Raw genomic sequence first — 23,060 nt, 5'->3', positions numbered from 1 at the left:
AACCAACTCCTCACTAGAGGGGACAGAGTTGCACTGTTAGTAGGGGTCACAAAGACAGGTCATAGAGCAGCATTATTAATTTTCTGATGTTTGTGTCTTTTTGATTGCTAGTTGTTCTGATATTTAATCTCATCCTGCTGGCCAGATACTCTGCGTACAGTGCTTAAAAGGTTGGTGTTGTCTCGGTTGCTACTGCGGCTGTTCTGGAAACTTTGGTGAAAGAGTTGGGGGTGGGGATCTTGGTTGCTAGTTGTTCTGAATAATAAGATTTCACAAAACATCGCTGAGCACCTCTAAAACAGATCACCTCACTTCACCCACCACTATAATGCAGCCACCTCTGGGGAGGAAACTCGGCAGCTGTTTATACGCAACAACTCTACCCAACATCCTGGGACAGTGGGTGAAGAATGCTTCACCCAACTGACACTGTAGGGAATGGTTTGGGAGGTGGGAAGGTAATTACCCAGGCTAGAATTTGTCTGGGACAGGGGGTGAAACCTCAGGCCAAATTCCACCCTGAAGTCGTTCCTCTTTGCACTATGGCTGCCTTTGGCCACTTGCCTCCCCAGTGCGCTAGGAGGTATGTAAGGCTCACGGGCAATCGAGGCTTTAGTTTTGTGTACACCACCACCTAATAACACCCCGCTGGAGCACTGACTGAACAATGACGTGGAGGAAAAAGCTCCACCTATTGTCCAAAAGTCTTCCATGGAGTCCTCGAGCATAGACCCTACTGGTAATCTAGGCCAGATTGTCTGACCGATTCTCTGTTTGGCAAGAGATGTTGTCTCTTACTCCCCATTTGTCTTGTTCACCATGTGAAAAAGATCTTTCCGATGAAATAGCTGTTCTCATAAAGGCTTTCCACAGAACTGGGGAGCATGCCAACTCCACAGGGCAGATGTCAGCATTAGGCCCACCGTACACAATGTAGGCTTCCTTAGAGATACTCATGGGCCTCGAGCTATGCCTTAATCTGCTTACACTGAGGATTGCTGGATCCAAGGCCAGCCCCAGACCTCACTGTGCCAGTGGAGACCCCCACTGTAGACAAGGCAGATTAGCCCTGCTTGAAACTATTTGTGATCTGGGGTAACCTGCATACTGTGGAGCCTGGAAAAGGTGTAAGGTAAAGCAGGGTGGAGGCTGCTTTAAGGTGTGGGAGAGTTACAAGGACAGCCTATGAGGCAGACACACGAGACTATGAGATCTCTAATTTTTCTACAGCTCTGGAACCCGCATGAGTGCCAGAGGGAGTCTGTCTCCCTCTAGTGGCTGGGGGAAGTTGACGAGGTTAGGTAAGAGGTTTATGAGTTTACTACTCCAAGGTATCAGAGCTGGTCTTTTAGCTCAAGCAACCAAGGCTGATGCTTTTAGATCTCGGGGATGCTAGGGTTCAATCCCTGCAGATGAATCATAGAATATCAGAGTTGGAAGGGACCTCAGGAGGTCATCTAGTCCAACCCCCTGCTCAAAGCAGGACCAATCCCCAATTAAATCATCCCAGCCAGGGCTTTGTCAAGCCTGACCATAAAAACTTCTAAGGAAGGAGATTCCACCACCTCCCTAGGTAACGCATTCCATTGTTTTTCCTAGTGAAAAAGTTTTCCCTAATATCCAACCTAAACCTCCCCCACTGCAACTTGAGACCATTACTCCTTGTTCTGTCCTCTTCTACCACTGAGAATAGTCTAGAACCATCCTCTCTGGAACCACCTCTCAGGAAGTTGAAAGCAGCTATCAAATCCCCCCACATTCTTCTCTTCTGCAGGCTAAACAATCCCAGTTCCCTCAGCCTCTCCTCATAACTCATGTGTTCCAGACCCCTAATCATTTTTGTTGCCCTTCGCTGGACTCTCTCCAATTTCTCCACATCCTTCTTGTAGTGTGGGGCCCAAAACTGGACACAGTACTCCAGATGAGGCCTCACCAATGTCGAATAGAGGGGAACGATCACGTCCCTCGATCTGCTCGCTATGCCCCTACTTATACATCCCAAAATGCCATTGGCCTTCTTGGCAACAAGGGCACACTGCTGACTCATATCCAGCTTCTCGTCCACTGTCACCCCTAGGTCCTTTTCCGCAGAACTGCTGCCTAGCCATTCGGTCCCTAGTCTGTAGCAGTGCATTGGGTTCTTCCGTCCGAAGTGCAGGACCCTGCACTTACCTTATTGAACCTCATCAGATTTCTTTTGGCCCAATCCTCCAATTTGTCTAGGTCCCTCTGTATCCTATCCCTGCCCTCCAGTGTATCTACCACTCCTCCCAGTTTAGTATCATCCGCAAATTTGCTGAGAGTGCAGTCCACACCATCCTCCAGATCATTTATGAAGATATTGAACAAAACCGGCCCCAGGACCGACCCCTGGGGCACTCCACTTGACACTGGCTGCCAACTAGACATGGAGCCATTGATCACTACCCGTTGAGCCCGACAATCTAGACAACTTTCTACCCACCTTATAGTGCATTCATCCAGCCCATACTTCTTTAACTTGCTGACAAGAATACTGTGGGAGACCGTGTCAAAAGCTTTGCTAAAGTCAAGAAACAATACATCCACTGCTTTCCCTTCATCCACAGAACCAGTAATCTCATCATAGAAGGCAATTAGATTAGTCAGGCATGACCTTCCCTTGGTGAATCCATGCTGACTGTTCCTGATCACTTTCCTCTCATGTAAGTGCTTCAGGATTGATTCTTTGAGGACCTGCACCATGATTTTTCCAGCGACTGAGGTGAGGCTGACTGGCCTGTAGTTCCCAGGATCCTCCTCCTTCCCTTTTTTAAAGATTGGCACTACATTAGCCTTTTTTCAGTCATCTGGGACTTCCCCCGTTCGCCACGGGTTTTGAAAGATAATGGCCAATGGCTCTGCAATCACAGCCGCCAATTCCTTTAGCACTCTCGGATGCAACTCGTCCGGCCCCATGGACTTGTGCACGTCCAGCTTTTCTAAATAGTCCCTAACCACCTCTTTCTCCACAGAGGGCTGGCCATCTATTCCCCATGTTGTGCTGCCCAGTGCAGCAGTCTGGGAACTGTCCTTCTTAGTGAAGACAGAGGCAAAAAAAGCATTGAGCACATTAGCTTTTTCCACATCCTCTGTCACTAGGTTGCCTCCCTCATTCAGTAAGGGGCCCACACTTTCCTTGACTTTCTTCTTGTTGCCAACATACCTGAAGAAACCCTTCTTGTTACTCTTAACATCTCTCGCTAGCTGCAGCTCCAGGTGTGATTTGGCCCTCCTGATTTCATTCCTACATGCCCAAGCAATATTTTTATAGTCTTCCCTGGTCATATGTCCAACCTTCCACTTCTTGTGAGCTTCTTTTTTATGTTTAAGATCCGCTAGGATTTCACCGTTAAGCCAAGCTGGTCGCCTGCCATATTTACTATTCTTTTGACACATCGGGATGGTTTGTCCCTATAACTCAACAGGGATTCCTTGAAATACAGCCAGCTGTCCTGGACTCCTTTCCCCTTCATGGTAGTCCCCCAGGGGATCCTACCCATCCATTCCCTGAGGGAGTCAAAGTCTGCTTTCCTGAAGTCCAGGGTCCGTATCCTGCTGCTTACCTTTCTTCCCTGTGTCAGGATCCTGAACTCAACCAACTCATGGTCACTGCCTCCCAGATTCCCATCCACTTTTGCTTCCCCCACTAATTCTTCCCGGTTTGTGAGCAGCAGGTCAAGAAAAGCTCCCCCCCTAGTTGGCTCCTCTAGCACTTGCACCAGGAAATTGTCCCCTACGCTTTCCAAAAACTTCCTGGATTGTGTATGCACCGCTGTATTGCTCTCCCAGCAAATATCAGGAAAATTAAAGTCACCCATGAGAACCAGGGCGTGCGATCTAGTAGCTTCTGCGAGCTGCCGGAAGAAAGCCTCATCCACCTCATCCCCCTGGTCCGGTGGTCTATAGCAGACTCCCACCACTACATCATTCTTGTTGCTCACGGGGGAACACAATGACCTCTCATTCTCTTCACCAACCAATGGCGCCCCAGTTGCTTTCCTGTCCTCTCGGCACCCCTGAAGCAAGGCTGCTCTGTCCAGAAGAAAGCTGGGAGGCTCTGCTAGTAATTATGGGGCGTATATTCATAAAAGAAGAGCTTTGAATAAAACTCAACCAGAGACACAAATTGTACCTTTTCACACCGGCTTCTGAGACGGAATAGTGTTTGTTTGGGACAGATGCTGTAGGGGCTGGGTTCATTTAAACAAATCTGTCTGGTTCCCTGAGACGGCAGATTGCAATTATGGCACAGCAAGCTGGTTAGAACAAGCAGATCCGTATTTCTGAATTTTGTTGGTTCTCCCCCTCCTGACAGAAGCCGGGGTCTGAGAGTGCAAATCCACTGCAGTAACTAGTGGCTACTCTCACAAGCCTGACTAACGAGGCTCCTGCTTTGTTCTCTGCTGATCTATATTGATTTTAGAATTTCAGAACTTTTTTTTTCCTTTTTGGCTGAAGGACATTTAGCGCTGATGGTAACAGGGGGAATTTAAGTCTGGTGCTTCCTTGTTTCAGACTCCCAGATTACAGTTCTCCCTTGGAACAAAACAACATATGTAAGTCTGGGTCAGATGCTCAGCTGTTGCAGACTGGCATAGCTCCTTTGACTTCAGTGGATCGGATCTACAGCAGCTGAGAAACTTACTCTGCCGTTTAAAGTACAGTGTTTACTTTACTGGTGGTATTATAGAGACAATCTTTTATTGAACCAAGTTCTGTTGGCAGAAGAGACAAGCTTTCAAGCTACACAGAGCTCCTCTTCAGGTCTGGGAAAGGTACTCAGAGCATCACAGCTAAATACTAGATGGAACAGAAAGAAAAGGAGTACTTGTGGCACCTTAGAGACTAACTGAATGCATCCGATGAAGTAAGCTGTAGCTCACGAAAGCTTATGCTCAAATAAATTGGTTAGTCTCTAAGGTGCCACAAGTACTCCTTTTCTTTTTGCGAATACAGACCAACACGGCTGTTACTCTGAAACCTGTCATTATAGATGGAACAGGTTGTTTATCATAAGAAGTTAACATGCATTTCAAGGGATGGTTCAAGGTGAAGTGGCCCATTAACACTCCTCCAGTCCTAGGGGAAAAGGAAGGGACAGGGAGGGAAAGGCAGCCGGGGGTGGTTAGTGGGTTACAGATTGTTGTAATACTCCATAAATCTGGGGTCTCTGTTCAGGCCATGATTTTTAGTGCCGAGCAAAGTTATGAATTTAAGGCTCATCTCTTGAAAGCCTTGTACAGGTTTCCTTTGGAGATGAGGACTGATAGGTTAGATTAGGGGTCGGCAACCTATGGCACGCGTGCCAAAGATGGCACACGAGCTGATTTTTAATGGCACGCTGCTGCCTGCCGGGTCCCAGCCGCCGGCCCCGCTCAGCCCGCTGCCGAACCCAGGCCGGGACCCCGGCAGGCAGCAGCGTGCCATTAAAAATCCGGCCCACCCTGGCCCGCTCTTCTCCGCCCCTCCCTGCGGGGGCAGGGTGAAGAAGCTTGGTCCTGCCGGCGGCAGCTGTGGCAGGGCAGGCAAGTTCCCCCTCCTCCGCCTCTTCCCCCAGCGTGCTGGGTTCCCGCCCCTCCCTGCCGCCGATCAGCTGACGGCCCTTGCGAGGAAGGGGGAGAAGTGGAGCCGCAGCGTGCTCCCTACTCCGGGGAGGAGGCGGAGAAGAGGTGGGGACGTGGCTGTGGGGACGGGGGGTGGAATCAGGGCATATCCCCTCCAGCCCCCTGCTGTGAGCCGCTCAGGCCCTATGACCCTAGCCCACACGCCCAGCCCTCTGCCCTGACCCCTGCACTCCCCCATACACCTTCCCAGCCCTCTGCCCTGACCCCTGCACCCCCCATGACCCCAGCCCTGACTCCAGCACCCCCACACATACCAGCCCCCCCACACCCCATGCCTTGACTCCTGCACCCTCCTCACATGCCCTCAGCCCCCTGCCCTGACTCTTGCACCCCCCACATTCCCACCCCCATCCTGAGCACCAAACGGGAGCTCCTGCACATCTTTCCCCCCCCCTCACCCTACCTTTCCCACCTGCACCCCTTGCACCGAATGGGAGCTGCCCAAATAAGCGCTCCACACCCAAACCTCCTGCCCCAACCCTAAGCCCCCTCCCTCATTCTAGCTCCTGGCCAGACCCTGCACCCCAACCCCCAGCCTGCTCCTTCACCCCCAGCCCTGTTCTCAGCACACTCCCACCCTCAGTTCAGTGAGGCGAGAGAGGAAGAGAATGGCTAGAACCAGGGAGAAGGTAGGTACCTACTCTATGTGGGCAGGGCCGGGATCCCAGACTGGCAGCAGGCTGAGTGGGGCTGGCAGCCGGGACCCTGGCTGGCAGGAGCCAGCGGACGGACCCCAGACCAGCAGCGGGCTGAGCTGCTCATCCCACTGCCAGTCTGGGGTCCCGGCCGCTGGCCCCTCTCAGCCCACTGCCAGTCTGGGGTTCTGGCTGCCTGCCCCTTGCCAGCCGGGGTCCCGGCTGCAGGCCCCGCTCAGCCCGCTGCCGGCCTAGGTGAACGGAACCCCAGGCCGGCAACGGGCTGAGCGAGCCAGCAGCATAAGATCAGCATTTTAATTTAATTTTAAATGAAGCTTCTTAAACATTTTGAAAACCTTGTTTCCTTTACATACGACAATAGTTCAGTTATATAATATATCGACTTATAGAGAGAGACCTTCTAAAAAAACGTTAAAATGTATGACTGGCACGCGAAACCTTAAATTCAAGTGAGTAAATGAAGACTCTGCACACCACTTCTGAAAGGTTGCCAACCCCTGGGTTAGACAGAGAGTGATGGCTTTGTGAAAAGTGTTCACCCCAGGTGATTGTGTCTTTTTGTCTTTTATCAGAGGAGGTTTTATGTCTGTACTGAAGCAGGTTCTCTTGGCCCATTCCAAGATCTGGTCTAATTCCCTGGTGGAATGTCCTTGTCTAGTGAAGGCGGTTTTGAATGCATTAAGGTGTATATCCCAGAATCATAGACGATTAGGGTTGGAAGAGACCTCAGGAGGTCATCTAGTCCAACCCCCTGCTCAAACCAGGACCAAGCCCCAACTAAATCATCCCAGCCAGGGCTTTGTCAAGCCTGACCTGAAGAACCTCAAAGGAAGGAGATTCCACCACCTCCCTAGGTAACGCATTCCAGTGCTTTACCACCCTCCTAGTGAACTAGTTTTTCCTAATATCCAACCTAAACCTCCCCCACTGCAACTTGAGACCATTGCTCCTTGTTCTGTCATCTGCCACCACTGAGAACAGCCAAACTCCATCCTCTTTGGAACCCCCCTTCAGGTAGTTGAAGGCTGCTATCAAATCCCCCATTATTTCTCTTCTGCAGACTAAATAAGCCCAGTTCCCTTAGCCTCTCCTCATAAGTCATGTGCCCTAGCCCCCTGATCATTTTCATTGCCATCTGCTGGACTCTCTCCAATTTGTCCAAATCCTTTCTGTAGTGGGGGTGGGGGAAAATTGGACGCAATACCCCAGATGTGGCCTCACCAGTGCCGAATAGAGGGGAATGTTCATGTCCCTCAATCTGCTGGCAATGCTCCTACTAATGCAGCCCAATATGCTGTCGGCCTTCTTGGCAACAAGGACACACTGCTGACTCATATCCAGCTTCTCATTCACTGTAATCCTCTGGTCCTTTTCTGCAGAACTGCTGCTTAGCTAGTCAGTCCCCAGCCCTTAACAGTGCATGGGATTCTTCCATCCTAAGTGCAGGACTCTGCACTTGTCCTTGTTGAACCTCATCAGATTTCTTTTGATGCAATCCTCCAATTTCTCTAGGTTACTCTGGACCCTATCCCTACCCTCCAGTGTATCTACTCTCCCCCACCCCAGCTTAGTGTCATCTGCGAACTTGCTGAGGGTGCAATCCATCCCATCATCCCGATCACTAATGAGGATGTTGAACAAAACCGGCCCCAGAACTGACCCCTGGGGCACTCCAATTGATACTGGCTGCCAACTAGACATCGAGCTGTTGATCACTACCCATTGAGCCTGACGATCTAGCCAGCTTTCTATCCACCTTGTAGTCCATTCATCCAATCCATACTTCTTTAACTTGCTGGCAAGAATACTGTGGGAGACCGTATCAAAAGCTTTGCTAAAGTCTAGCTATATCACATCCCTCTCAATTCATGGCCACATTTGACTTCTTATATATATTTTTTTAAACTCAAAGATGATCAATTGCACCAAAATCCTCCTCATGCACCTGCTGTTTTCAACTTGCGGCTGATGTTTTAACTTTAATGTTGCGCTAATCTAGAACTTCCTCTGGAGAAATTAAAGAATTGTCGTTCATGTCAAACAAAATCCTACTGACTTAAACAATGAAATTAATACATTTCTGAAGCTTAGCAACAAGAGTCATTTCTGAAATATTGTGCTAATAATTTTTCAGTTTAATTTCAGGGAACAAACTGTCTCTTGATTGTTACTTCATGCCATCCCTGGAGCAAAGAACCCATCTGGATTTAAAATAAGTCATTTCCGTCATAAAAGAGGACTTGTTGCAATGAAGATCCTGTTGTGATTTAGATTCATTGTGGGCTGTGATCTCACCAGATCTCTCAAGCAAACCAGGGTCTCATTGGGTAAGCATTGGAGAGAAAACAGTCATTTTAGGAAATGAACTACTGTAGGTAGAGTTGATAGGAATTTCCATCCCCTGGGAGATTCTGATATTTTGACATTTGTTTTCATCTTGAATCAAGCCAGAAAGTCAAAATATCAAAACTTTTCACCGATCAAAACATTCTGAAAATTTTTAACTCGGATGTCAAAATGTAGCTCTGCCACAGAAAGAGAATGCCAGCTGTGACGGGAGGTGTAGTCCAATCCATATGTGAGAGTTGAGGCACCAAATACCCTGAACTAAAACACCCATGAGGCACTCTGAGTCTGCATATCAGGCAGACTCAGAGATTAATGTCAACCCACATAAGAAGTTTTGTTCTTATTCTTTCAACAGAAAATTCTGTGGCAACGAATCTTTTCCCACCGTGCTCTTCCTTCAGACTCATCATTGAATCAGTGTTTCATCACAGTGCCGGAAGTGATGTAAATCCAGCTTCTGATCATTTGGGGTCATTAAACACACAAGATTTGTGCCATTTTAAAGCTTCAAAATTTAAAAATATAGGCATCTGATTTTTATTGCAATTTCTGATTTCATTAACCAAGCTACAAATCATCCAGTTTTTGCTCTAAACTCTTCCAATTGGAGTCCCTTGAAGCAAGCAAGTAAACCTAAAAAGGATTGCAATGTCAACATCTGGATTTTTACTCCAGATGAATCAAAGCGTGCAACAACTTGAACTGCACATTTCAGCATGAAAATCCCATTTTGCAAAATCCAAAATCACGAAGGTGCAAAATGAGTCTACAACAATTTTCAGAAAAAGATCCACAATTTTGCCTATCCCTGGTGCTTTTGGGGTGTTCATCCCATTGTCCGGACTACACAAGCTCTAGTTTTTAAGGTCAGGCTTGACAAAGCCCTGGCTGGGATGATTTAGTTGGGTATTGGTCCTGCTTTGAGCAGGGGGTTGGACTAGATGGCCTCCTGAGGTCCCTTCCAACCCTGATATTCTATGATTCTATTCCAGAGGTTCTCAAACTGTGGCCGTGAGCTCCATTCAGGTGGTCCATGGATAGTTCCCTCTAAAGTGCGTGCCTGGGCAGCTGCATACGAGAGAACGAAGGGCCACCCACCTAATTAGTGGAGCCTCACAGGTGTGGCTCCACTAATTAAGTGCCTGGACCCCAGAGAAGATGCACATGTAAGGTGAGGTGGTGGCCTTGGGGGGAATAAGGAGTAGGTGGGAGGGGACAGTGGGGTGAGAAGCTGGGGTGAAGGGAATTAGGATGTGCAGGGCTGCGGTGGCCAGAGAAAGCGGCAACTTTGCCCAGCTCCAGGGCTGTGGCTGCTGGGGAGAGACGGCCCTCCTTCCCCACCTCAGCTCTGTGGCTGCTGCGGCGGGGGAGAGAGGGCGAGACCCTTCCTCTTTTCCAGCCCGGGGGCTGCTGCGGCAGGGGAGAGAGGGCACATCCATCGCATTGGAAAGGTAAGACTACTGATATTAAAATAGGGGTTGTGTGCTTTTATTTCTAGAACAAAAAAATGTTAATTATTAAGGGTATTTTTATGTAGTACTTTTATCCAAAGCATTTCCCAATAGTTAGCTAATGGTACAAACAAAATTTGAAAAGATCATTAAGTGGTCCGCCGAGATCCTCAGTGATTTTCAAGGGGTCCATTGGGAAAAAAAAAAGTTTGAGAACCACTGGTCTAGTTCTTATACTCTTCCTAGGCAAACTAATTTCAGTAGAGTTACACTAGTTTTACACTCACCTCAGCAAGCAATGGTTCCCTTAAGACAAAGGGATAGATCCTCAGATGTCATAAGTCAGCATAGAAGTCAATGGACCTACACAGATTTACACCAGTTGAGGATCTCGCCTAAAGTATCTCCATTAGATTAAGCACGGAAGGGAGGATCCATGGAGCTCTACTGACTACTAGTTGTAGATCTGCCTTTACTAGTTTTCCCGCAATATACAGCTATGGCATGAAGTCAGAGGATTGTAGATTTGCCATGCATGGAAGAGAGGAATGATGGGACCAGTCAGAAATGCCTTGAATCTCACTTTTATTTTTATTATGAATTCCATAAATGGATTGAATGAACTTTCATGAGCTCAGGTAATACCGCTTCAGATAATGGCTACTTCTGTCAGGGACCCCATTTGCTCGTGTTAGTAAGAATTCCGGCACAAATAACCTTGTCTGCGGAGTCTGGAGGCCAAATTTATAGGTCCTTGACTCCACACGTTTTTTGCTTCAATCTATCAACCCGCTCACGGTTGGCTGCTGATTTCCATGCTGTGTGTGTATTTGTGGCTTTAAGTCATCATGTCAGTTAGCCTGCCCTGGCCAGCAGGAGGCCAATACCCACCATCCATAAAAACAACAACCAGCTATTATGATGTAGGTTCAGCTCCATGGAAAGCTGCATTTCTGCCATCACATGTGGGGTGAGATGTCAGCAGCATTCCCAGGACCACTCCCGGGGTTCCCGGAAAGCATCGTCCGACAAGTCGTGCTTACTTCTCGGTCCTGAAGAAAGGAAGCGGTTCCTCCAGGGATAAGAGCCCGAGTCTCCACTTACTCTGCCAGGTAGTAGGCAAGGCAGCTGGTGTCTGCAGCCTGCTGGTGATTTCTCCATCTCCTGCGGCATGATATAAGACATCAAGGAAGGGAACATAATATAAGCAGGACAATGCCTTACAACAACCCACTTTTACCCTCTCCGTACCAGGGTTCCCGTTCACTGCTAGTGTGCTTCCTCGTGTCTGCAGCTGGGAAAGTAGCTCTTGTGGCACCGGTACCCCCTTCTGCTCCCTGCTCACTCTTGGATAGTCTCTCTTCTGCTAACTTGGCCTTCCAGCCAGGTCCCCCATTTAATCCACCCCTTCCAGGGTTACAAAGTCCAACCAGATCGCTGGTCGAATGCCTTCTCTAGATGGTGCTTATCCCTTGCTCTGGGCTTGGTACCACCACACACCAGTGTCTGTCAGGGGAACCCAGGCCCACGCACTACACTAAGGTCCTGTCTGGGGACTCTACAGCAATTCAGCTCTGCTCTGTCCCCTCCCTGTTGCTCTTTCCTAGCCAGCATCATGGGCTCCTTCCTATCCAGCCTCTCCCTCTTCTCTCTCCTGTTTCTGGGTTTACCACAGGAGCCTGCTCTGCTCCCCAGGGCTGCTTCACCCGCTCCTAGCCTCTTGCTAGTTTCCTTACTCCAGGGCAAGCTCACAGGGCTTACTCTGCCCCAGACTTCCTCCTTGTCCCAGACAACCTCTCTCCTCCCAAGGAGTGACTCCAGCTCCCTGCCCCTGCAGACTCCTTCTGCTGTCAGCCTCCTGGCTTTATAGTGCTGGCCCCGCCCTTCCCCAGCTGGGCTTTACTCTCAGTTTACCCGGGCTCTCCCTCTCTGGGGGGAGGCCAGGTAACCCAGCTGCCCTCTCAGTCCTCGTTAACCCTGTCAGGACTGGTGTGGGGTACACACCCCATTACGCTCTCCCCACCTATACCTCTTTCCCATTTGGTGCGGCTATACCAGGGACTCCCCTTCCATTTGGCAATATGAGAAGGGCAGGGTCTGACAATCTGAGAAGCCTTCTGGGTTAACTCTTTTGTGGCTATTCCTCCTGAGCCCTCTCATCTGCCATGGTGGATCTTTCCATTATACAGATCAGCCCACCTGTCTTCATTTGTACCCTGAGAATCTCTGCACCAGGCATCGCTGTCGTTACAATGATGTAAATCGATTTCCCCCCCCTCCCGCCCTTTGCGTGTTGTTTAGTTATTTTCACCAGTCCAAAATCAGTGTAAAACTAAACCTTTCTGAACCTGTAGCTTTTCACTCTCACTTTGCACAGGGGTGAATGGTGAAACAAAGAACAAGATGGTGGAGAATTGGAGCTGGACGATGGCAGCTCCATAGCAGTTACTCTGGAATTACACCTATGGGCAAAATTTGGCCCTTTGGGAGCTTAGCCTGAGGTAAGGGAAGGCCTTGGGGATCTGGTCTAGCTAGAGTCAAGCTGGCAAAGAGCTTTGGGATTCCAGTTGGGAAAGGCTCCATATGAATGTGTAGTGACTCTGGAGTATGTGGACCTGCCTGTCATATTTTATGAACATTATCTGTTCTGTCTGCTTGCTAGTGTGGTGTTTGCTACATGTTTACCAGGGGTTCATTGCAGCAGGAGCTGACTGGCACATAAGCAGGAAGGAGGACAAACCCTTCTGATAGCCACCCATTTATGGATACTTCAAAGACAGCACTGAGAACCAACTGCCTTGAAGCCCCGCCAGGAGGGCCTCATAAACCAGTTTGACAAGATTCAAAAGACACAAGGAGACAAAGAACTTGGGGGAGGTTGAAAGGGGAACCACTGAAAAACAGGTGGGGGGAGTTGTAAGAACTTGGGGGAGGTTGAAAGGGGAACCACTGAAAAACAGGTGGGGGGAGTTGTAATAACTGGGGCCCAGCAGACCTTCCCCAGTTGTAAGCTTAACTGTGGGAAAGTAAATGAATGCATATAAAATGTGTTAATTACCAATAGCAATAAACGATAAAGTACAAAAGGGAGACAAAAAAACCTGCACAAACCCCTCACACAAAAAAGAAAACAACCCCAGCCAAAAAAAACCCACCTACATTAATTCAACGAAAAGGCCTGCTACTATAACCCACGGAGTGTGTTAAAATTATTAATAAACAGGAGCATGGGACTGGAAATCACTGGACTAGAATTGGTGTGTCGGAAACTAGGCCTAAGTGATGAGCAAGATAATTAGTGGATGGGCTATTCCACCCATCACTCCCTTTTGGGGTCCTTAAAATACTTTGTGGGGAAAATCAAATCAAATGCTAGTGGGGAGACAGGTGGATGAGAGAGACCAAGCTTAACCATCATGGCTGCCACCCCCACTATCTCCTGCAACCCCAGGATCCACCATGACAGGTGTGGGCCTTTCTCATCCTAATTCTGAGACATGTCCTGACCAGACAGGTCCAGAGAGAAGGACCCAGATGACATCACCATCTCTATGGGCTCTGGCTGAATTCTGACCACCTGGGTTGTGCGACTTTGTCCCACACACACAGTTTGTCTTTCCTTTCTCACCTCTTTTTTCTTTTCTTTCCTATCCCTCTTTTTTTGCCTTCTGTTTAATAAGAGTCTGGTTTAGCCAGCCAGGACTGTATATTTTGCAACAGTGCTGCAAGCCTGTGACCAGAAAGGCAGCTAAAAACAATGCCCTGAAGAACAGCCCAAAGCTGGTACAAGTTAGCCAGGTCTCAGACTGATTGATCAGATCATGTGCTGGGCCTGTGTTTTTCCAGCACTTGCCATTGCAAGTGAGATTCAGCACCAGAGACAGAAGCTGTATTGTCTATTTGTTGCTAGTCTTCTTCAAATATCGTGTTTTGTGTGTGTTTGTCTTCTAGGAAATGAGGTTGGGCCTCAGCAACAACAAGATGTCCAGCCTATCTCAACTGTTTCTCCTCAAAAAGAAAGTTATTACCATTTTTAATAACTGCCTCTGACAGTCTGTTAGGTGGTTTCTCCTCCTCCTTCCAGCTAAAGGGAAGGGGAATAAGCGATATTTTGGAAACGAAACCCTCGCTGCTTGATATCTCCAACGTTTTAATTGTTTTTCCTTCTGTTCCATATTTTTCATTCAAAGTTTTAAGGAAACTTTTAATGGTATGTTTGCCAGGGGCCTAAACAGGCCGAAGTCTCTTTAGTCAGAACTCCAAATTTTGTTTTAAACTGTTAGTGCTGTATGGTGACAGAGTCTTGTTAACATCTTTGACTCTCAGGGCCCATTTATTCCATCAAAATTAAAATAACGGGAAGAAGTGGGGGTACCTCACGGAAGGCTGGCCTACCTAAGCTGTAGGTGGGACAGATACATGTGTAGGCTGTTTGTTGTGTTAATCCCCTCACTCTTGTCATGCTCTGTTCTGATGGTTGAGCTTCAAAGATACTTTGATTTGAAAAGGCTGGTTTGGGTCACTGTGTTCTCCTGTGCTGTTCCCAGCTCCTGAAGGGAAGCTGCACCCTGTTTGGGCTTACTGAGCAGTTGTGGCTGGTACATTACAGGGTAGTGTAGCCAAGACCCAGTCTGAAGCTGGGAGAATAGCAGGAGTCCATCCCAGGTCAGGTGAAGCCAAGAGGCTTGACACCTGCGGGGATTACACTCAGAGAGACTGCGCAGGGTCAAAGATGTTGCTAGCACTGATCCGTAATGGTGATATTATTAGAATTTGTCTGGGGCAGACTTTTCAGCAAGCAGAAAACAAAGGACAATAAATGAGAAACTCTGAAACCCAGGTAGCTGCTAGAGTGCTGCCTTTGAACAGCTGATGAAATGTAGCTGCAGTGCTCTTATCTTCCTTCAGGCGGGAATGGCTGCTGCTGCTTTTTTTTTTAATCTCCTTTGATAACGGTATCTGAAAGCCAAAATATTGTCATTTCGATTGCTATAAAAGCTGACACATTTGGTGCTGCTTTTAGCCCAGCAGAGTCTCTGCAGTAACATTGTTTTGGCTCAACAAACCCTCTGATAAAGGGAGACTTCCCTTAGAATCATAGAATATCAGGGTTGGAAGAGACCTCAGAAGGTCATCTAATCCAACCCCCTACTCAAAGCAGGACCGATCCCCGACTAAATCATCCCAGCCAGGGCTTTGTCCACATCCCTAGGTAACGAATTCCAGTGCTTCACCATCCTCCTAGTGAAAAGGTTTTTCCTGTTATCCAACCTAAACCTCCTCCACTGCAACTTGAGACCATTACTCCTTGTTCTGTCATCTGCTACCACTGAGAACAGTCTAGAGCCATCCTCTTTGGAACCCCCTTTCAGGTAGTTGAAAGCAGCTATCAAAATCCCCCTCATTCTTCTCTTCCGCAGACTAAACAATCCCAGTTCCCTCAGCCTCTCCTCATAACTCATGTGTTCCAGTCTCCTAATCATTTTTGTTGCCCTCCGCTGGACGCTTTCCAATTTTTCCACATCCTTCTTGTAGTGTGGGGCCCAAAACTGGACACAGTACTCCAGATGAGGCCTCACCAATGTCGAATAGAGGGGGATGATCACGTCCCTTGATCTGCTAGCAATGCCCCTACTTATACAGCCCAAAATGCTGTTAGCCTTCTTGGCAACAAGGGCACACTGTTGACTCATATCCAGCTTCTCATCCACTGTAACCCCTAGGTTCTTTTCTGAAGAACTGCTGCCGAGCCATTTGGTCTGTAGCGGGGCATGGGATTCTTCCGTCCTAAGTGCAGCACTCTGCACTTGTCCTTGTTGAACCTCATCGGATTTCTTTTGGCCCAATCCTCTAATTTGTCTAGGTCCCTCTGTATCCTATCCCTACTCTCCAGCGTATCTACCTCTCCTCCCAGTTTAGTGTCATCTGCAAACTTGCTGAGGGTGCAATCCACGCCGTCCTCCAGATCATTAATGAAGATATTGAACAAAACCGGCCCGAGGACCTACCCTTGGGGCACTCTGCTTGATACCGGCTGCCAACTAGACATGGAGCCATTGATCACTACCTGTTGAGCCCGATGATCTAGCCAGACCTTCCTGGGAGTTGGTCTCACTGGGGTGTATCGGGAGTTGTCGGTTCCCTTTGATAGGTCGGGTCTCTAGTGCTTCCTTGTGATGGAATGCCCCCCTGTATTCAAACCCTCCACACTATTGTAGTAATCTTTGTACTAGGTGTACCTTGTGAGGTATGAAGTGAGCTGTAGCTCACGAAAGCTTATGCTCAAATAAATTGGTTAGTCTCTAAGGTGCCACACGTACTCTTTTTCTTTTTGCGAATACAGACTAACACGACTGTTACTCTGAAACCCATCTGAAAACTCCTAACTTGCTGATCAGTAATATCATAGTAAAAGGCATGTAGCAACACTCTATGTAAAGTTATGAACATAAGCTGAAATCATGACTGACATGTGTTTCCCAGATCAGTCTGGGGAGGGTGTAGTTTTCTCAACTACAAAGGGAAAACTGACACCCCAGTCAGGTGTCTACAAAGCTGATGGGCCATCACCTATCTTTGGCAAGAAAGGGGGGCAGGAACAAAGCAATCAAAGAGACAAAGAGACAGTGTAAGAACATAAGAGTGGCCATACTGGGTCAGACCAAAGGTCCAGCTAGCCCAGCATCCTGTCTTCCGACAGTGGCCAATGCCAGGTGCCCCAGGGGGAATGAACAGAACAGGTAATTATCAAAAGATCCATCCCCTGTTGCCCATTCCCAGCTTCTGGCAAATAGAAGCATGAGGTCTCCTTCCTCCACCAGACTCCCCTCTCGTGGTTCTCAGCTGGAAATGCTTTTCAAAGAGAGATTGAAACTATAAAAAGGAGGGGCAAACACCCTAAGACACCTCTCTCTCTCCACCTGCCCATCTCATTCTTTGCAGCTGGGAACACAAAGGAAAAAGCCCTTAGACCCTGCGGGAGGGGTCCTGATCTGAAAGTTTGGTCAATAATGCTGTTGGAAGCACGTGGTGAGAAACTTTGCTTAAATCTAATATAGTCTGTTAAGTTAGGCACTAAAAAGCATTTTTATCTTTATTTTTCTTGTAACCATTTCTGACTCTTATGCCTCATTGCTTATACTCACTTCAAATCTATCTTTGCAGTTAATAAACTTATTTTATTATTTCATCTAATCCAGTGTGTCTGGGTAACTCCATTTAGGGTAGCAAGTTGTGTGTATATTATTCCCTTATAGGAATAATGGACTTATATATTTGGACTGTCCAGGAGAGGGCTGGGCAGTACTGGGCATACATTTCTGGGGGGAAATCTGGAGAGAATGGTGGGATCACCCTGCAGTATAACTGAGGCTGGTGAGAGCCAGAGTGTAACCCGAGTGTGGCGGTCAGGCGGCAATTACACACAGACACTCAGGATTTGGCTTGCATGCTGGAAGGCTGTTTGTGTGCAGTGCAGGTGGGAGCTACTGTCACCAAAGCAATGTAAGGCACACAAGGTTGCAGGGCAGGGGTGACACAATCCCCTACGAGTCTGGATTGCACCCCAGTATGTCACATTCCCAAACCAGCAGAGCTTAGGCTGAGTGAGCAGATCTGTATACTCAGTAGGATGGTTTTGTGATTTAGGCACAAGATGAGGAGTGAGGGTGTAGCAACGTGCATGGAACTTGGAGAGGGGAGCGCCGGTTCCAGGAAGGAAGAGTTTGGAGGAAGCACCCGAAAGTCAGTCTATGCACATGCTTGGAATGCCAGCAGTAGTCCAGCATCTCTGTAAATAGTTCTCTTAATAAAGAGATCGGTTTAGTTTTGGAAATATGGAGTCCTCCCATCACGTTATTACCCAGCTTACAGTACATGAAAGTTACCTCATCCAGTGCACCAAATGCCCCAACAGGAACTATGTGGGTGAAAGCAGACAATCTCTGTGCTCTCAAATGAACTCACACAGGAAAATGATAAAAGTCAAAAAACACCCTGTCACCTGTGACTAAACTCTTTCTGTAGCAGGGCGGTCACCCCGCTCCAGCTCAGAAGGGGTTAAAAGCCAGCCCTCGGAGTGGGCTGGGGCTGAGAGAAAAGCCTCGGCTAATTGGGGAAACAGCCACAGCTGGGGCCATGCCCGAATCACAGCACAGCATGCCCTATAAAAGGGCTGTGAGCCAGGGGCTCAGGGAGATGCTCTCTCTAGGTGTAGAGAGAGAGAAGGACTTAGCTACTTAGGAGCCGAGCAGGGTACCTAGAGTGGAGCAGGGCTGGGGGAAGGTTAGAGGAGCTGGGGAGCTCCAGCCTGGAAAACCCCCAGGCTGCAGGCCTGGCTAAAGGCCAGGAAAGGTACTGGGGCTACAGAGGTGTAGCCTAGGAATAGGCAGAGGCAGCTAGTCCAAACCCCGTTGCCCATGATGAGTGGTTCATAGACTGTAGTCTGCCCCAGTGAGCGGGGGCTAGATGGTGACTGGCAGTAGCCACTGAGGAAAGGAGGGGATAGAGGGTTGGGGGTTCCCCTGGGAAGGAGACCCAGAGTATGGGGGCACTGCCAAGGGGCAGCACCCCAAGGAAAAGGGTCACTGGGGTCTGGGAGGGATGTGGGGGCCAGCGGCAGGCGAGACGCTGGCCTGCAGAGGGCGCTCTGGGCTGGAAGAGCTAATTCCCGAGACAACCAGCAGGAGGCGCCGCACCGGTGAGTCATCGCACTGCTACACTTCCATAAAGCCGTCACTCTATAGCCGAGCTCTCAGTCCTCATCCTCAAAGAAATCTGCACAACACTTTCAAAAGACAGGCCTGGGAGCTTAAGTTCATAACTTTGCTAGACACTGAAAATCATGGACTGAATAGAGACACTGGATTTATGACTTATTACAACAATTTATAACCCACTCACAACCCCTCTCAGCTGCTTTTCCCCCTCCCCCTTCATTTCCTCTCTGACTGGAGGGGTGTTAACAGGCCACTTCACCTTGAATGGTCCCTTGAAATACATGTTAACTACTTATGCTAAACAAGCTGTTCCACCTTCTATTTAGCTGTGACGCTCTAAGTTTCCAAGATCTGAAGAAGAGCTCTGTGTAAGCTCAAAAGCTTGCCTCTCCCTCACCAACAGAAGCTGGTCCAATAAAAGAGATGACTTCACCCGCCTTTTCTCTCTGGTAGAGGTGGTGTTATTAAAGGTTCTTTGTGGTGTGTTCGTCTTAGTTCTGCAATGTTCACTTGAAGATTCTTTGCGCCGTTGCTGATGCCCAGCCACCACGCCGACTGGTTGGCCTGTTCACAGCATTTCACTTATCCTTGATGTCCCTCATGGATGAGGTTTAGTATTTCTCCTCGTTTCATTCGGAATTACAATGCAATCACCTTTCATTACGAGTCCATTTGACTCACTTAATTGTCCGTGGACCGCGAAGTAGTCTCTTGTCACTTCCTTCATGTCCTTTAAATACTTGGGCCAGCTGCTCCTAATGTAGCTTAGACCATCTTGTACGTACTTTTCTATTGAGGTTGCTTGTTGTAGCTGGCATAGTCTCTTTCTGACACTGGTCTATATGTGTTCACGGCATCCACGGACACCTTTACGTTATCTTCAAGCTCACAGGTAGTTGAATGTGATGCTGGGCTCCATGATGGAATCTACTACTACCAGATTTTTCCTATGAACATATTTAGCAATTGGGTTAAATAGCATTAACCTTATCAATGGACGTTGGCATCTCAGTGCTTTATCTGGGTGTTTTCCATTGATGAGAGTTACAAGCGGTTTATGATCTGTTATCAGTGTAAACCTGTAAAAGTTCTCGCATGCCCATACGCTTGCCAGGCACGCCTTTTCAATCTGTGCATATTGTTTTTCTGCTTCCGTAAATGGGAGAGAGCAAAATGCTACTGACTTGCACTCAAAGGGATGTTGCAACAATACAGCACCTCAGCCATAGCAGCTTGCATTCACACTGACCATTGTGGGTTTCTGCACATTGTAGTACTTGAGAACTGGATCTGTTGAGATCGTATCTTTTACTTTTCTGAAGGCAATTTCTTGATTTGGCCCCCATAGCCACAAGATGTGTTTGACTTTAGCAATTCATTCAGTAGTTTTGTCGCTGTAGAACTCACACAGGAAAATGTACCTTGTAGGCATCAACCAAGGTAATTTACCATCCTCAGTATGTCTCAGTTCTGGTACGTAACTTGGTGCATTCAAATCTCAAATTGCGTTTACTTTCTCAGGGCTAGGACTGATTCCATCTTTGTATATTGTCTGTCCCCCAAAAAATCAATTTGGGGCAGACAGAAACACAGTTTCCCTTGTTTAGCTTCAGTCCAGACTGACTGACTGGGCTTAGGAATTTGTTGAGGGTTTTGTTGTGCTTGTCCGTCTATCAGAAAATCATCCTTGGAAAAAATGACAACTCCGTCTGTGTTCGTTAACAGTGTGGCCATCTTTCTTTGCACTGGTAATCCCAAAAGCTAATCTTCGAAAGCAAAATCTCCCAAAGGGTGTGATGATTGTAGTCAGTTTAGCACTTTCTTTGGCTAAAGGAATTTGCCAGAATCCACTCACGGCATCCAGCTGGAAGAATCCTGTAGCTCCTTTCACTCTGGGGAGAAAGTCATCCAGGGGTGGGAGGATATATTTTTTCCTCTCACCACTGCTTCATTAAATCTTTTAAGATCTATGCAGATTCATATTTTTCTTTATAACTGGTACCATTGGGTCACACCGTGCTGTTGGCTGAGAGATTTTCTTGATTATGCCAATCCATTCCATTCTCTTTTACTCAGTTTCCACTTTATGAAGTAATGGGATAGGAATCCTGCAAGGTGTACGTACAGGATATGGTTCAGCATTGGCTTTTAAGGTTATTTGTACTGGATCTTCTGTCAAAAGTTCAATATCACCAAATATTCCACTGAGTCAAGGGGGGGCAAGCACGGGCATGCCCCCCTCCGATCTTCCTTGCCTCCAGGATTATTGATCTCCTGCTGGGGCAGGGTGGAGGGAGGGAAGATCCAGCTCCTCCTGGGTCCAGGTGGGGAAGGGGGGCAGCGAGCTCCTCCCGGGGCCAGAGGAGGAGGGGGGAGAGCGAGCTTCTGTGCACCCCTGCCCCAAAAGGGGTCAAATTTAAATTTCTGTGCATGCCCCTGCATTGAGTTCTTCCACCTTTCTCACAAGGCCCATCCTGGCTGCCATTCTGTGGCTGAGAAGGCTGTTGGTCTGTGGTCCTCTGATCACACACACTCTGAATGCCAAGCTTTTGTCTCTGTGGTGAACTGGCCCATGCAGTTCAGATACCTCCAGGGCTAGTCAGAGCTGTGTCTGGTGATTTTAAGCCCCTTCTGAGATGACCGTGACATCAGCTTCTGAGTCTGTTTTAAAGTCAATAGTCTTGCCATGAATATTCAGTTTCACCCTCCAGGCAGGCTCCATGTCATCACAAGTGATAGATCCCAGAAACAATGGCGGGGCGGGGAGGGGGCGGAACAGGGGTGGGCTGGGCCAAGTCGCTCACTGCTGCCGGCGCCAGGTCCCCCACTAGCCCCCCCAGGCCGCCCTGGACCCTGTATCCTCCTGAAAAGAGAGGGTCCCCAAAGCGTGGGGCCCGGGGTGGTTGCCCCGGTCCATCCTATGGATGGGATGGTTCTGCCTGGACCCATTCTGGGCACCACAAAAATTATACAACCCTGGCACCCATGTACAGAGCAGTATAAACAAATCATTGTCTGTATGACATTTTAGCTTGTTCTGACTTTGCTAGTGCTTTTTATGCAGCCTGTTATAAAACTAGGCAAATATCTAGATGAGTTGATGTCCCCCCGGCAGACCTCTGCATACCCCCAGGGGTACACATACCCCCCCCCCCCCGTTGAGAACCAGCATTTTACACACAGTGCCACCCAGTGTCTGACTAGTATAATGCAGTTTAGCGTTCCATTACAGTAGGGATCCTTGACAAAATTCTGATCAAATGAAGCTGCGATTTTTGAGGATGATCCCTAGCTTAATAAGGGTGTAAGTGCTTGACACACAAGCATACTGCATGTGCACAGAGCCTGATTGTGATCTCACAGTGGTGAAAAGCTGGAATAACTCCATTGAGGGCAGTGGAGTTACATGCGCAAGGTTTTCAAAAGGGAATAGGTTTCAGAGTAACAGCCGTGTTAGTCTGTATTCGCAAAAAGAAAAGGAGTACTTGTGGCACCTTAGAGACTAACCAATTTATTTGAGCATGAGCTTTCGTGAGCTACAGCATCCAATGAAGTGAGCTGTAGCTCACGAAAGCTCATGCTCAAATAAATTGGTTAGTCTCTAAGGTGCCACAAAAGGGAATAGGGCATCTCTACTTTTTGGGTGGGGCCCAGATTGAGACACCTTTGCAGAACTGATTTTCAAGGGTTGATGTTCAGCATTTTCTGAAAATCAGGCTCCTTAGGGTGCCCCGTTTGACATATCTTAAAAACTCTAGAGACCCCCTCCAAAAAAAAAAAAATTTAAAAAATCACCAGCCACTTATGAAAATCCTGACCCTGCAGCCATAAAACTGCTCTAGGATCCCTATGGCCTTTTGGTTACTTGCATCTTCCACCTTCATTTCAATAATATCTTCTAGGAGTTTATTTTAATTGGAGGTGCTGAGCACCTGCAGCTCCCGTTGGGTGTGTTCTGCCCTTCTGGAAAGTAGGTCCTGGAATGATGTCTATTCCCCAGTTTAGCAAACTTCCTCCTGGACATACACTGTTGCATACACAATAGCTACGTGAAGGAGTAGCTTGAAAAATGCTCCTGATTGCTCACCATAACAGAATGTGAACTGTCACCTGGGGGGGGGGGGGGGGGACAAACTAACCTAAACAGCTTACTCCAATTAACCAATCCTGTCAGAGGCTGCTGGGAGTGGGAGGAGTATGGGCCTGTATAAAACAGATCCAGCTTATTCCAAGGGGTATAAG

The sequence above is a fragment of the Caretta caretta genome, chromosome 4, assembly GCF_965140235.1.
Source record: "Caretta caretta isolate rCarCar2 chromosome 4, rCarCar1.hap1, whole genome shotgun sequence".
Taxonomy (NCBI): domain Eukaryota; kingdom Metazoa; phylum Chordata; order Testudines; family Cheloniidae; genus Caretta; species Caretta caretta.
This window is presented reverse-complemented; position numbering follows the sequence as displayed.